At 38.1% G+C, this 14812-nt stretch overlaps 1 protein-coding gene across 2 annotated transcripts in view; it reads left to right on the top strand.

Annotated features, from left to right (window-relative positions):
* SPATS2 (spermatogenesis associated serine rich 2) overlaps positions 1 to 14812 on the top strand; it is a 139788-nt gene that overhangs the window by 9820 nt on the left and 115156 nt on the right. The window contains exon 1 of one of the 2 annotated variants that reach the window (XM_023742383.1): positions 3137 to 3197. The exons of the other annotated variant lie outside the window; for it this stretch is intronic. The gene's annotated coding sequence lies outside the window, so the exon portion shown is untranslated. Of the gene's footprint in view, positions 1 to 3136; positions 3198 to 14812 lie in introns of those variants that run through there. 2 annotated transcript variants of the gene reach the window in all.

Below are 14812 nucleotides of genomic sequence, written 5' to 3' on the forward strand. Positions count from 1 at the left end.
CCAGAATGCTCCTTAGAAGCAAGGATGGCAAGATTTCATCTCATGTACTTTGGACATGTTATTAGGAGGGACCAGTCCCTGGAGAAGGACGTCATGCTTGGTAAAGTACAGGGTCAGCGAAAAAGAGGAAGACCCTCAATGAGATGGATAGACACAGTGGTTGTAACAGTGGGCTCAAGCATAACAATGATTGTAAGGATGACACAGGACCAGGCAGTGTTTCGTTCTTTTGTATATAGGGTTGCTGTGAGTTGGAACCGACTCAGCAGTACCTAACAGCAACAACAGCAGTCAGTATACACACTAGGTTTCTTGAGATGGTTGCCTGATTCCTTGCTGACAATGCTGTAGCAAGGCTCAGTTGGGTAATCTTTTTCACCTCTGTCCCTACTCAAAGGTTGTATTATATAGGCCTTTTAAAAGTTGATATTTGACATTTGTTACTAGTCTGTTAGCCCATGATGTTATGATGATCCTGTAAGTTAGACTGCAAGGTATTATTATGTGACGTTATTATAATTTGGGAGCACAGGAAACAACACAGGATTACTAAAGATGTGTTTGGGCATCTAGCTTGTTGAGGTAGAAAAAGCTGAGAAAGGAGGGAGATTTGTTACCTTCATCGTGATTACTTGTTGTTACCTGAAATCTTAACATTTCAGTAAGATTAAGTAGAATTATATTCAATTTTTACGTTATTACATTTTTTTATTGGCTAGTAAGTCTGAGGACACATAATCTTTTCATATTTTGCTAGCCAGTCATTTCCATTGTAAAGTAGCCCCAAGTGTATTATTAAACTTCTTGGCAGCTGAACTTTTTGATGTGTTTATTAGGGATCTACTGAATGGCATTTGTTAGTTATGATTAGGTCAGTACTGATAGTATATTTATAATATTTCCATGTTCTTATATTTTTCTTTCAATTCCTTATTAAAACAGGGAAGTGTATAACATCCTGGTTAAGAGTACAAGCCATTGGGTATAATATCTGGCTTTGAATCTCTACTGTTCTATTTACTTGCTTTGTGGACTTGGTTAAAACCCAAAAACCCAGTGCCCTTGAGTCGATTGCAACTCATAGCGACCCTATAGGACAGAGTAGAACTGCCCCCATAGGGTTTCTAAGGTGTAATCTTCACAGAAGCAGACTGCCACATCTTTCTGCCATGGAATGGCTTGTGGATTTACAGCCAAGTGCTTAACCACCATGCCACCAGGGCCTCGTGGACTTGGTTAAGGCATTTAATTTCTCTGAACCTATGTTTCTGTATCTGCATACTGAGTACGTAGTAACCCCTATCTCGGAGTTGTCATGACTTAAATTTTTTTTTTAGGTGAAATTCACACAGCATAAAATTAACAATTTTAAGGAAACAATTCAGTTGCGTTTAGTACCTTCACAAGGTTGTGTAATCATTACCTCTGCAACTTTTTATCACCCATAAAGGAGACCCCATACCCATTAATCAGTCACTCCCTGTCTCCCCCTGCCCCCATCCCTCGCAAGCTCTTATCTGCTTTCTGTCTCTGGATTTACCTATTCTGGGTATTTCATATAAATGGAATCATATAATATGTGACCTTTTATGCCTGGCTTCTTTCACTTAGCATAAGGTTTTCAAGGTTCATCCACATTGTAGCATGTATCAGTACTTCATTTTTTTTTAATGCCTGAACAATATTCCATTGTATGGATATACCATAATTTGTTTATCCATTTATCCATTGGTGGACATTTGGGAAGGAGCCCTGGTGGTGTAGTGGTTAAGTGGTTGGCTGTCAAAAGGTCAGCAGTTTGAACCTGTCGGCCGCACAGTGGGAGAAAGATGTGACATTCTGCTTCCGTAAAGATTACAGCCTTGGAAACCATATGGGGCAGTTCTAGTCTGTCGTATGGGGTTGCTATGAGTCAGAATCGACTTGACAGCAGTGGGTTTGGTTTTTGGTTTTCGACATGTGGGTTGTTTCCACCTTTTGACTGTTGTTAATAATGCTACTATGAACATTTGTGTACAAGTATTTATTTGAATAACCAAAAAAAAAAGCTCCATTGCCGTTGATTTCAACTCATAGTGACCCTACAGGACAGACTAAATCTGCCCTATAGGGTTTCCAAGGAGTGGCTGGTGGATTCAGACCACATGCCTTTTGGTTAGCAGTTGAGCTCTTAACCACTGCACCACCAGGGCTCCGTATTGGTTTGAATACCTGTTTTCAGTTCTTTTAATTCCTAGGAATGGAATTGCTGGATCATGTAGTAATTCTGTGTTTAACTGTATTATTATTTATTGCGGTAAAAATATACTTTCCAAAACATTTGTGAATTTACCAATTTCTACATGTAAAATTCAGTAACATTAATTACATTCTTCTTATTGGGTAACCGTTATCACTATTTTTTTCTGAGTTATTCTACCACCATTAGCATAAACTCAATGCCCGATAAGCAAAAACACCCCTTTGCCCCCTCCCACCCCTCGTAACCACTAATAATCCTTGCCTCTTTCATGTAAATAAGATTGTACAGTATTGGTCCTTTTATGAATGGTTTATTTCACTCAACATAATGTTTTCAGAGTTCATCCATGTTGTGACATGTATCAAGACTTCATTTCTCTTCATGACTGAGTAACGTTTATTGTATATATACACCACATTTTTCTTATCCATTCACTTGTTGGTAGACATTTCTGTTGTTTCTACCTTATGGCTATTGTGAGAAGTGCTGCAGGGAACATTGGTGTACAGGTTTCTGTTTGCTTTCCTGCTTTTAATTCTGTTGGATATATACCTAGGATTGGGATTCTATGTTCAACTTTTTGAGGAACCACTAAACTGTTTTCCACAGTGGCTGTCCCGTTTTACATTCCCAGTAACAATGGATGAGGGTTTCATTTTCTCCACATCCTTGCCAACACCTTTTGCTTTCCTTTTTTTTTTTTTAAATCATTGCCGTTCTAAAGGGGGTGAGGTAGTATCTCATTGTGGTTTTGATTTGCGTTTCCCTAATGGCTAAAGACGTTGAGCATCTCTTCATGTGCTTGTTGGCTATTTGAATATCTGCTTTGGTGAAACATCTGTTTAAGTCTTTTGCCCATATTTTAATTGAGTTGTTTGTCATTTTGATTTTCAGTTATGACTGTTGAATTTTAGTGGCTGCAAACAACTTACTGAATGCACATAGTATACACTCAGTAAGTATTAGCTAGTACTGTAATTACAGTTATTTTTGCTACATGTGTCCTGAATTGGAAGGAAACTTTTTCTGGCTTTTCCAAATAGGAGTGGAGAGACAACAAAACCTATCATTTGTTGTCAAAGGTTTAACTCTGTCAGTGTTGATGCTTTGCTTTTAATTGATACCCCCATATCAAGAAACTAGAAGCACATATGCATAAAATCAGTTTATCTGTGGTAGAAATCAGTATATCATCAATGTTTAATTCATTCCTACAACTATAAAGCAATAATGCATCAGGTTATTGCTGAGATTTAGATCATCTTTCTTCATTCTATCCTGTTATGAGACATTTGCTGTAAATGCCACAATCAGAATGTTTTGAAAACTGGGCCAGGGAAGCATACTTTTCATATTTAATGGTGTATAGTTGATGTATTACCATTGTTTTTATGCTTATTGCATCTTGGCTTTATGGGCTGGTCAAATGAAGAAGATGGATGAGAACAGGGGATCAAAGTAATTGTTTATTTAGAATCTTACTCTCCAGTCAGGACTGTACCATCTTGAACTGATTAATATATTTTACCAGGTTTTTAGGAAGATATATTCATTTGATTATGTCATTATAAAAGCCCTGGTGGCATAGTGGTTAAGCTGCTAACCAAAAGATTGGAGGTTTGAAGCCACCTAGCAGCTCCATAGGAGGAAAGACCTGGCGATCTGCTCCGGTAAAGATTACAGCCTAGAAAACTCTGTGGGGCAGTTCTACTCTGTCACATGGGGTTGCTATGAGTCAGAATTGATTCGATGTAACAACACTTAACAGCAATAACATTAGCTTTAAGCAGAACATACAGAAAACCGCATGCAAGTCTAAATTCAGTTATTTTATTGGAAAATGCAGCAATGGGAAATGTATACATTCAAGAGCGGGTGATTATTCAGATCTCGCCTCCAGGCCCCTTCCCCCTGTACTGCTCAGCTTTGTTCTTTATACCACAGCTCTGACCCCTCCCTATCTTTTTGTGATGCCTCTGTGCCTTTGCCCATTCTGTGACCTCTGCCTGGAGTGCCTTCTAAGTCAGTTGGTGACTCCTCAAGCCTTTGCAAAGTCTCTCAGGCAGACTTGAACACTCCTTCTTTTGGACTTTTAAATCTTTTACATGCTTTCATATGTTGTAGGGGAAAAAAATCATAAAATTTAGTAAAGCAAAAAGAAAGTTTTATTCGGCATGTATTCAAAAGGACAAAAGATAACTAATTTCTTTTTTACTGTTCTGGAACTGCTACTTTTACTTTAAGACAAAACTATCATTTTTCCTTAAATAAAACACATTTCATATAATATCTAGCTTAAGTTACTTAGAAAGGTTTCACTTTTAAGATTGACATAGTAGAAAACATAAAGATCTCAGTGTACTTTTCAAGTAGACCAATTTATATCAAAGTTTCTCCAAGTAGCTTTTAGAAGTCTAAATCATAAGACAGACACAAGACAGTTTTTTCTGGATGAAGAAAGAACTGAGGTTCCATGACTAGCCTTACAAAAAACACCAATTTTCAGCCATAACTTCCAACCTGATACAAGACAGAAACTTAGACACAACACCCTAGACCAGAAGTAAGCTCTTTCAGGACAAAAGGAGACAGAAAGACCACATAAACTCACCAGACAGTACCACACAAAAACAAGGATATGAGGATCCTAGTTTCTTAAAGTGTATATAGCAATTTTTGGTAAGATCGACTCAATTCAATGGAAAAAACAGGTTCTAGAACCTCAGATAGAGGAATATTAGACGTTTTGACAAAACTTGAGCATCAAGCAAAATTTCCCTAAAGGAAAGAAAGGACAACACAAATGAAAGCTCATTTTCCCAAAGTGGTCACTGAAATTCCAAATTACTTCTAGTATACTTGGTTTATAGTGTTTTTAAATATGAACCTCAAACCATTGTCTCAGTAGTAAGGGGGAAATTCAGCCTCATTTGTCAAAGATGTTAAGCTCTAAGGTTCAACCTTTTGGTTTCCTTTTTAAACTTAATTCATTCTGCTGGGTGGAGACCTAGTCTCTTATTTTAGACCTGAAAGAAACTAGTTCTTCCAATTGGAAAGTACTTTAAAGCTACTGATGATTTTGATTTTAACATTGTGAGTCTTTATTGAGAAACTGTATCATAAAACAGGTAAGGAACTACCACTTCTCCCTTAAATTTCATAACACAGGTCAGGAGCTGCCACCTCTCCCTGAGAATTTGGCGAAACAGGCAAGAGCTGTCACCTCTCCCTGCAAATTTGGCAAAGCAGAGCACTATTTTCCAGGTTTTCTCTGAACCACAGAAAGGCCCAAATTTTGCAGCTTATAGTGACTCGGAGTTCTTTGAAAATAGAATTACCTCTTTGATGTTTCAAACACCTGAATCCGGACCTAAACCGCAGTTCATTTAAAGAGTTACTAAATGTCAGTCTTAACCAAACGATCAAGTAAAAAATCTAAGAAAGATTCTCCTTAATCAAACAGGTTTTTCGAGCAAATATGCTGAACAAAATTTTAGAAAACATGAGAAAGAGAACTAAAAAGAATAAGCAAAGGCTCATTTTCCACAAGCACTCACCCTGTCGGTGTCGAAGGGACATAGAGTGGGAACACATGGGTCCAGAAGATAGGACCTATCTTTGCTAGCTTCTGCTTCACAGTCCAGGTCTCCTCAAGGTCAACTGGATTCGTAGCTTCAGAATCGTGCCGACTACGACATTAACTGTTGTAGAGGAAAAACATAAAGTCGAGTAAACCAAAAAAGTTTTATTTGGCATATATTCAAAGGGGCAAAAGTAGGAAACACTGACAGGCATGCTGTCACAGCCATGTCTGCCCGAGTCCAAAGACCATTACGTAGTCATCAGTATATATTAACATTACAAACGGGCAAAACCATTGAAAGCTTAGCCTTTTCAGATTAGCTAGAAACCGTGATCCTACAGTTTGAACTGTCTTTCTTAATCATTGGTACATGTTTCAGTAATGACAGGAGGGTCTTCATTGGTCCAGCAAATTTCTGTTCACTAAATGCTGATAGAAAAAGAAAAGAGTAGAAAGTCTTTTGTGTTGTTTGACTGGCTTTATGTGAAAGTTACCCTAAAAGATATTTTTCAAGAGTGTCTTAGTTACTGTCTTTTTACCTCAGGGCCCAGTTGATGTGTCCTTGTGAGTCCTTGTGAGCCCAGCTCCAGCTGGGTCACATTCTCTATGCTAAAGGACAGGGAATAATAATTCCAATATTATTTCCTAAATCACATAGTAACTTATTAAAAATTTTTTAAAGCAGTGTATATACATGGCAAACAAAATTGAATAGTACAAAAATAAATGATGTGAACAGTCTTCTCCATTTCTATTCCCCGAAGGCAGTCACTGATATAGAGATACTCTGTACTGACACAAGAATTTTTATACTGTATGAAAAACCTATTCTTCTCATTTTTTTATTGCAAAGTAATTAATAACTGTTGTAAAACAATCCAAGCATTATAGGATTATATAGAGTGAAAAGAGAAAGGTCTCCTTTACCTTGATCCTCAATCCTTGTCCTTACCAAATAACATTCTCCTCCCTGATAACAGGCCTCTTTCCAGAAGTAATCTCTATTATCAGTCTAGTATATACTCTTCTAGATTGTTCCACGTACTTTTACACACCTATTGTAAAAACGGCTTGAAGGCAGTATCTGACCTTTAACTTCACAAGGGGAAAGGAGAATCAACAGCCCAAGGCAGATTCCTGTGAGGCAGGGTTGGGGTGGGAGGGGTGGGGACATGCCTTCTCTCTGCGCCATCTTTAACAATTCTGACACCTACCGTCCCTCCCACAGCACTCTCTGCTTCTCTGCTGGGTTGATAATTCAATTCACAGAACTCGCAGACCATACTCACAATTTTGGGGTTTATTAGGGAAGTAACAGGTTATGATTCAGGCTCAGGAACACTCAAGGATACAGTTCTTCCATCAGGACAGCCTCTTCCCACCCTTGCTGACAGGCACACCTCTGCCTGGCCCTAGGCCTCTGCCCAAAGGCACTCAGCTTTCTCTCTCAGTGGGCTGGAAAGCTCACCACACCATCTCCTGCTGCTGGGTCTCTGCTGCCTTCAGTGTTACATCTCTCTGTCTCCTGCTTCCAGGAGTTTTTCTGTGCAGGGATCCCGGGTCCAAAGGACATGATGGCTCCTGGCTGTTCTTCCTTGGTGGTGGTGGTATACTTCTCTCTTTCCTGCCTCTGGGGCAGCTTATTTCAAGCCCAGCAGGATGGTATAACTGGCCAGTCCCCTTGGTGGGCCACAATTACCACAATTACTGCACAGTCCTGCCCAACCACTTGGATGGGAGTTATAAGATCATGGCTAGAAAGGCCACCTAAAAGTGATCCATCATACTGCATCTATACTAAAGCATGTATTTTTGTATGTATTATTGTTTTCACAATATGGTATATATTATTCTGTAACATGTTCTTAATGTGTCTTGGAGATTTTTTTCATGTCAATACATATTAAAAAAGCAAAAACCAAACCTGTTGCTGTTGAGTTGATTCCAACTCATGGCAGCCTGTATAAGTCCACTTTATTCTTTTAACCTCTGTATGGTGTTCATTCCATAGTATACATATGCCATTTATTTTTAACCATTTCCCAATTGAGGGATATACATAGATTGTTTCTAACAATGCTTCAGTGAACTTTTTTTTTTAATGTGCTTCTTGGTACATACATGTGAGTGTTTTTCTAGGTTGCTAGAAGTGAATTGCTGGGTGAAAGGTATGCTCTTCTAAAACTTTTGGTGGATAGCTTTTTATTTTGAAATAATTTTAGGTTTATAGAAGAGTTACAAAGGTAGTACAGAGAGCTCCCATACGCCCCTGTGTGAGCTTCTCCTGACATTAATGTTTCTTAATCATAGTGCATTTGTCAAAACTAATAAATTAACAGTGGTACAATGCTATTAAACTGCAGGCTATATTTGAATTTCCCCAGTTTTTTCACACATGTCCTAAAAATTTCTAGGATCCAATCTAGATTACAATTAGTCATCATGTCTCTAGTCTCCTCCAGTCTGTGACAGTTTTCAGTCTTTCCTTGTCTTTCACGACCTTGACACTTTTAAAGAGTACTTGTCAGATATTTTGTAGAATGTTCTTCAGTTTGGGTTTGTTTTCGTATGATCAGACTGAAGTTATGGCTTTTTGGGAAGAATGCCACAGAGGTGTTGTGCCCTTCTCATCATTGCACCATATCAGGGGGAGATAATATCAATGTGTGTTATTATGGTGATGTTAACTTTGATCAGTTGGTCACTGTAAAATTTGTGTTTTTCTCCTTCCATACTTTATTTGTTAAAAGCAAGTCACTAAGTCCAACCCACAATTAAAGAGGAGGGAGAATTAAGCTCTACTTTCTGGAGGGAAGAATATTAATGAATCTGTGTACACATGTTAAAACCACCACAGTACTTAATAAAATATTTTGGGAAATACTTTGAGGCTATGCAAACATCCCATTTCTCCTAAAAGTTATACCCATTAATTTTAGCATTCATCAGTGGATCTTACCTGCAACAATTACTACTGTGGTGCTCTGATGTTGATTTTCTATTTCCCTCATTACTTTTACCTTTATTAATTGGAATTTTTCTGTAAGCAGTTTTGTCCCTTCTCCCCCATTTATTTATTTAATCATTTATTTACATTATTATGGACTCATGGATATTTATTTTATTCTTTGGATTATAATGTTATTTATTTTGTTGTTCATCAAATTGCTTTAAAGTACCAATTTCCAATTCCACCAGTAGTTGTAAATAATGAAACTGTATGCTTACAAACATTGTCTATTATCTGGTGAATTAAACACTTCTATCTTCCCTGGTTAGATGTGTCTGATCTGTTTTAAATCTGATTAAATCTGTCTTGAAGAAGTACAGCCAGAATGCTCCTTAGATGGGGAGGATGCCAAGACTTCGTCTCACGTACTTTGGACATGTTATCAGGAGGGACCAGTCCCTGGAGAAATGCATCATGCTTGGTAAAGTAGACTGTCAGTGAAAATGAAAAAGAGGAACACCCTCAGTGAGGTGGATTGACACAGTGGCTGCAGCAGTGGGCTCAAACAGAGCAGTGATCGTGAGGATGGTGCAGGACCAGGCAGTGTTTCGTTCTGTTGTACGTAGGGTCAGTATGAGTCGGAACTGACTCGACGGCACCTAACAACATCATCTTCCCTGATTAGATGTGAGGTTGAGTGTGTTTGTTGACCATTTGTATTTGTTTTTTTTTTTAAATACTATTTTTTTTATTGTGTTTTTGGTGAAAGTTTACACAGCAAGTTAGATTCTCATTTGACAATTTCCACACAAATTATTCAGTGACGTTAGTGACGTTTCACTTATGTTCTGGTTGTTCCATTTCCAGTATTCTAGTTTTTTATTTCTTTGTTAATTTTCTTTGTATATACTTTGCCCATTTTTTAAAAATATTTTATTGTGTTTTTGGTGAAGGTTTACAGAGCAGTTTAGGTTCCCATTCAACAATTTCTATAAGTTGTTCAGTGACATCGGTTACATTCTTCACAATGCGTGAACTTTCTCATTATTACTACTATGGTGGTTCCGTTTCCATTAATCTAGTTTACTTTGCCCATTTTTAATTTTTTTATAGAAGTTTTTTATGTTCTGGATACTAACCCTCTTAAATATAATATCTTTTTCCTTTTGGGCAGAAAATGTTTTCCATCTCTCTTTTTTGTAAATTACAAAAGTAACATGCTTATTATAAAACATGTAGCAAGTGAAAAGTGAACATTTCCTTTTTTCATACCTCACATCAAATCCATCTCTGATTCCTGCTGCTTAAGGGCTGGACTGCTAACCAAAAGGTCAGCAGTTTGAATCCACCAGCTGCTCCTTGGAAATCCTATGAGGCAGTTCTACTCTGTCCTATAGGATCGCTGTGTGTCGGAATCGACTCGACAACAACAGGTTTCACCTCTAAAATGTATTGCAAACCCACCCATCAAGTAGGTAGATTGATTTGGTGGTGGGAATTTGCGAAAGTTTTCCTCTGTTTTAATATTCTTAGTGGATTAGGAAGCAGAGTGCTCTGCTGAGAGTGAGGGTAGGAAGAGGTGATGGAGGTTTGTGGAGAGAGGAGGTGTGAAATTATTGTTTAGGAGAGTAGGAGAATGCCTGCATCAGGGAAATAGTGTATGATGGCCAGGTTGCGTTAAGGGCCCCTTGAGGTTAGTGGTCATGAAATTAAAGTGAGATCAGTCAGTGTGGTTTTTTCCCTCCAGCCACATTCAACTGCAGGGGTGTATGTTTGGAGTGGATTTAACCAGGGAGGGGTTTTGCTAAGAGAGTAGAACAAACCAGGAGAGAGACAAGGAAATAGAGGGCATATGCAAAGTAGTAATTTTAATAATACACTGTGAAATTTAAACCAGATGAGGAAAGGAGGACATGAAGTGGGCAAGAGATGGTGAAAAGATGGTAGAATCAGTGGATTGAAGGCCCTGGTGGGATGAAAAGAGTTGGAGTTTGGATATGGGAGGGAGTGAGCTATAAAACAATAGAGATAGCAGAGATTGTGCTGGCATGATCATAGACGGAGTGGGTGCAGGACAAGATTATTGGAGGAGAGAATTCAGAGAACTGAGACAGGAATTCAGAGAGCTGGGGTGTTGGAAGGATCGTTTATGTGTGTTTTGAAAACAACAGGAGTAGTGTAGAGACTCACAGTGAGCTAGGTAGTTGGTAATATAATTTTCACGTGGTATTCAAAGCAAAGGATTTTTAGAGCAAAGGGAGGGAAACTAATTTCAAAACACCAGTGAGGAGCAAGAAAGACATCTACCTTGCCCGAGAGTCCAGCTATATGAGACAACTTTAGTTAACCACTTGAGGGCTGCAAAGGGCGTATGTCCTCACAGGAGAAAGGTTTCAGTTAGAACAAGAAGGGAAAGGGTGTTCTTACTGCAAGTACTTGAACCCCCCTCTAAATATCTGTCCATGGGAAGGAGGATATCTCACTCTAATAGTAAAGGATTCTTTTTTGATGAATCCTGTGGGCTGTCCTTTGATGACCACATACTAATGATTTTTGCTTTAAATCTTATTGTGGCTGATTAACATTAGTTAGTGAATAATATTAATAAGATTTCTTTTATTAATATTTGTGCAGTATATCTTTTGTCCTTTTAATTTTCAACTTTTCTGGGTCACTTTGCTTCAAGTGTGGCTTGTTAAACTAGACATAGTTGGATTTAAAAAAAGTCTGATAGTTTGTCTTTTGATAAGTTTAATCTTTTCATATTTAGTGTGATTACTGATATATTTAGACTTATTTCTACCTTTTTAATTTATACTTTTTTTTTAAACCATGATTCTTCTTATTTGCTTTCTTTTGAGTCTGTAGAGTTTGTTTTTCTTCTACTGATTTTCAAGTTGAATATTCTGTTTTTCTTTTAGTAGTTAACCATTAAATTTTTAACATGCATACTTACTGAAGTCTAAAGTTAGTATCTCTGCCTTCCTGAACAATACAAGAACTTTAGAATGCTTTAAATAATACTCCTTCTTTCCACCCCAGTCTGTTTTTATTGTATATTTTTTGGTATTTTAGCTCCAGCTTAAGTCTTGCTTATTGTGTAGTATTTCGAACGCACAGAGAAAAATAAAGAATAATATAGAAAAACCTGTGTACCTACCATAGTGCTTTGTCACATCTTAATTATGCCATATTTGCCTCATATCTTTTATAATGGACTTTTTTATTGTGGAAATTTTCAACATTCTACACAAGTGGAAAGAATAATACTGTGAACCTGCATGTACCCTCATCTAGCTTCAGCAATTTTCTCTTACAACTTTTTTCTTTTTTTAAATTGTGCTTTAAGTCAAAGTTTACAATTCATATTAGTTTCTCATACAAAAATTTATACACACATCGTTATGTGACCCTAGTTGGTCTTCCTGTACTGTGACAGCACATTCCTCCTTTCTACGCCGGGTTTCCCATGTGCATTCAACCAGCTCCTGACCGTCTCTGCCTTCTCATCTTGCCTCCGGACAGGAGCTACCCATTTAGTCTCGTGTATTTACTTGAAGTATCATTTTATATCCCATAGTCCAGTCTAATCTTTGTCTGAAGAGTTGGCCTCAGAAATGGTTTTAGTTTTGGACTAGCAGAGAGTCCGGGAGCCATATCTTCTGGGGTCCCTCCAGTCTCAGTCAAACCATTAACTCTGGTTTTTTTACTGGAATCTGAGTTCTGCACCCCACTTTTCTCCTGCGCCATTAGGGACCCTGTCAGGGTGGTCATTGGTGGTTGCCGAGCACCATCTAGTTCTTCTGGTCTCAGGATGATGGAGTCCCTTGTTATGTGGTCCTTTCTGTCTCTTGGGCTAATATTTTCCTTGTGTCTTTGATGTTCTTCATTCTCCTTTACTCCAGGTGGGTTGGAACCAATTGATACATCTTAGATGGCCGCTCGCTAGCTTTCAAGACCCCAGACATCACTCACCAAAGTGGGATGCAGAACATCTTCTGAATAAACTTTGTTGTGCCAGTTGACCTAGATGTCCCCTGAAAGCATGGTCCCCAGAACCCCGCCCATGCTACTCTGTCCCTCGAAGTGTTTAGCTGTATTCAGGAAACTTCTTAGCTTTTCGTTTAGTCCAAAAATTTTTAAAACTATAGAGGTTCATCCATGTTATACCATGTATCCATAGTTCATTCCTTTGTTTTTATTATTATTGCTTTGTGCTGTTGACTCAATTCTGACTTATAGCGACCCTGTATTACAGAGTAAAACTGCCTCATAGGGTTTCCTAGCAATTTTCAACATTTTTTCCATTCTTAGTTTTATCTATCCTTCCCGCTTGATCAGTGGGTTTGGGTATTGTCAGCCTGATTGATCCATTTCTAAAAATTCTCCATCAATCTTTCATCTAATGGTTTTAGCAGCCATTTGTGATTGTTGCCTAGGTCTCTTCTTTCACTGTTGTTGTATGACACCGAATCCTTTCCGACTCATTGCAAGTCCACCTGATAGAGTAGAACTGCCCCATAAGGTTTTCCAGGCTGAAGTCTTTATGGGAGCAGGTCGCCAGATCTTCCTCCCACGGAGTGGCTTGGTGGGTTTGAACTGCCAACCTTTCGGTTAGCAGCTGAGCACTTAACCGTCACGTCACCAGGGCTCCTGTTCTTTCATTAAGGTTGACAAAATGATGATTTTCTAATTATGTTATTTCTCTCTATTTATTAGCTGGAACTCTTCTATAAAGATGGAATTTCCTTTACTAACTCTTTGATTACTCTGAAAAATGGTTTGTACAGGAGAGGTAGAATAAATGCTTCATTCTTTCGCTTCATCAATATTTAGAGAAATGAAATAATTAGGGCCTTAACAACTTCCAGAAGTGACCAATGAATTTTTAAATTAAAAAAATTTTTTTAGTTTATTTGTTTTGGGGCGTATTATTATAAGTTAATAGATTTTTATGTATTTAATGTTTCAGGCACTGTGGTCATTATTGTTGATGTTCATATTGTCCCATATTAGACCTGTGAGAATTCATTTAAATTGGCTCCTGTGTCCTTTTGATTTGACCCCAGTAGTCTTTGATAATGGGGCCTGGGGGCGCAGTGGTTAAGCACTTGGCCGCTAACCAAAAGGTCGACGGTTCAAACCCATCAGCCACTCCGCAGGAGAAAGATGTGGCGGTCTGCTTCTGTAAAACTTAAGCCTCGGAAACCCTATGGGGCAGTTCTTCTCTGTCCTATAGGGTTGCTGTAAGTTGGGATCAATGCAGTGGCAATGGATAGTCTTTGATAGCTTTCTTACTTTTTTGGCATGAGAAAATATCCCAGACTTGTCTTGTTTATTTCCTTTAACAAACCTGGAGTCAGCCATCTCTCTAAGGAGCCCTGGTTTCTTTTATTGGGAAATACTATTTAAAGACCATGATTTAGGCATCAGATATTTTAAAAAGAAAACATTGCAGTTATGTTCCCCTCTCTTCTTCCCCAGAGGTAGTCATTACAACATATTCAATGTTTATTAATCCCTTGCATGCTTTTTTACTATCAATGTATATATGCACGAACCATATAGAACACTATTTCATTGATTCTTAGAAGCCTCGTGCCTTCCCATTTTAACATCTCTGAATTTGGGATGAGCCTTACAGTTGATTATAGTTTAATTGGCAGAGTTTTTTGTTTCTTAGTGTTTCCTAAGATAATGGTGCATCTTATCACTGGCTTCTTATTTTAGAAGGAAAACAGTATTTTAATTTTTAAACTATAGAGGTTCATCCATGTTACAGCATGTATCCATAGTTCATTTCTTTCTTTTTATTATTATTGTTTTGTGCTGTTGACTCAATTCTGACTCATAGCGACCCTGTATTATAGAGTAAAACTGCCCCGTGGGGTTTCCTAGGCTGTTATCTTTACGGAAGCAGACTGCCACATCTTTCTCCCGCTGAAGCAGCTGGTAGGTTTGAACTACCAACCTTTCAGTTAGCAGCTGAGTGCTTAACCCTTGCGCCACCAGGACACCTTTTCTTTTTATTGCTGTG

This window comes from Trichechus manatus, unplaced genomic scaffold, assembly GCF_000243295.1.
Source record: "Trichechus manatus latirostris isolate Lorelei unplaced genomic scaffold, TriManLat1.0 scaffold00209, whole genome shotgun sequence".
Taxonomy (NCBI): Eukaryota; Metazoa; Chordata; class Mammalia; order Sirenia; family Trichechidae; genus Trichechus; species Trichechus manatus.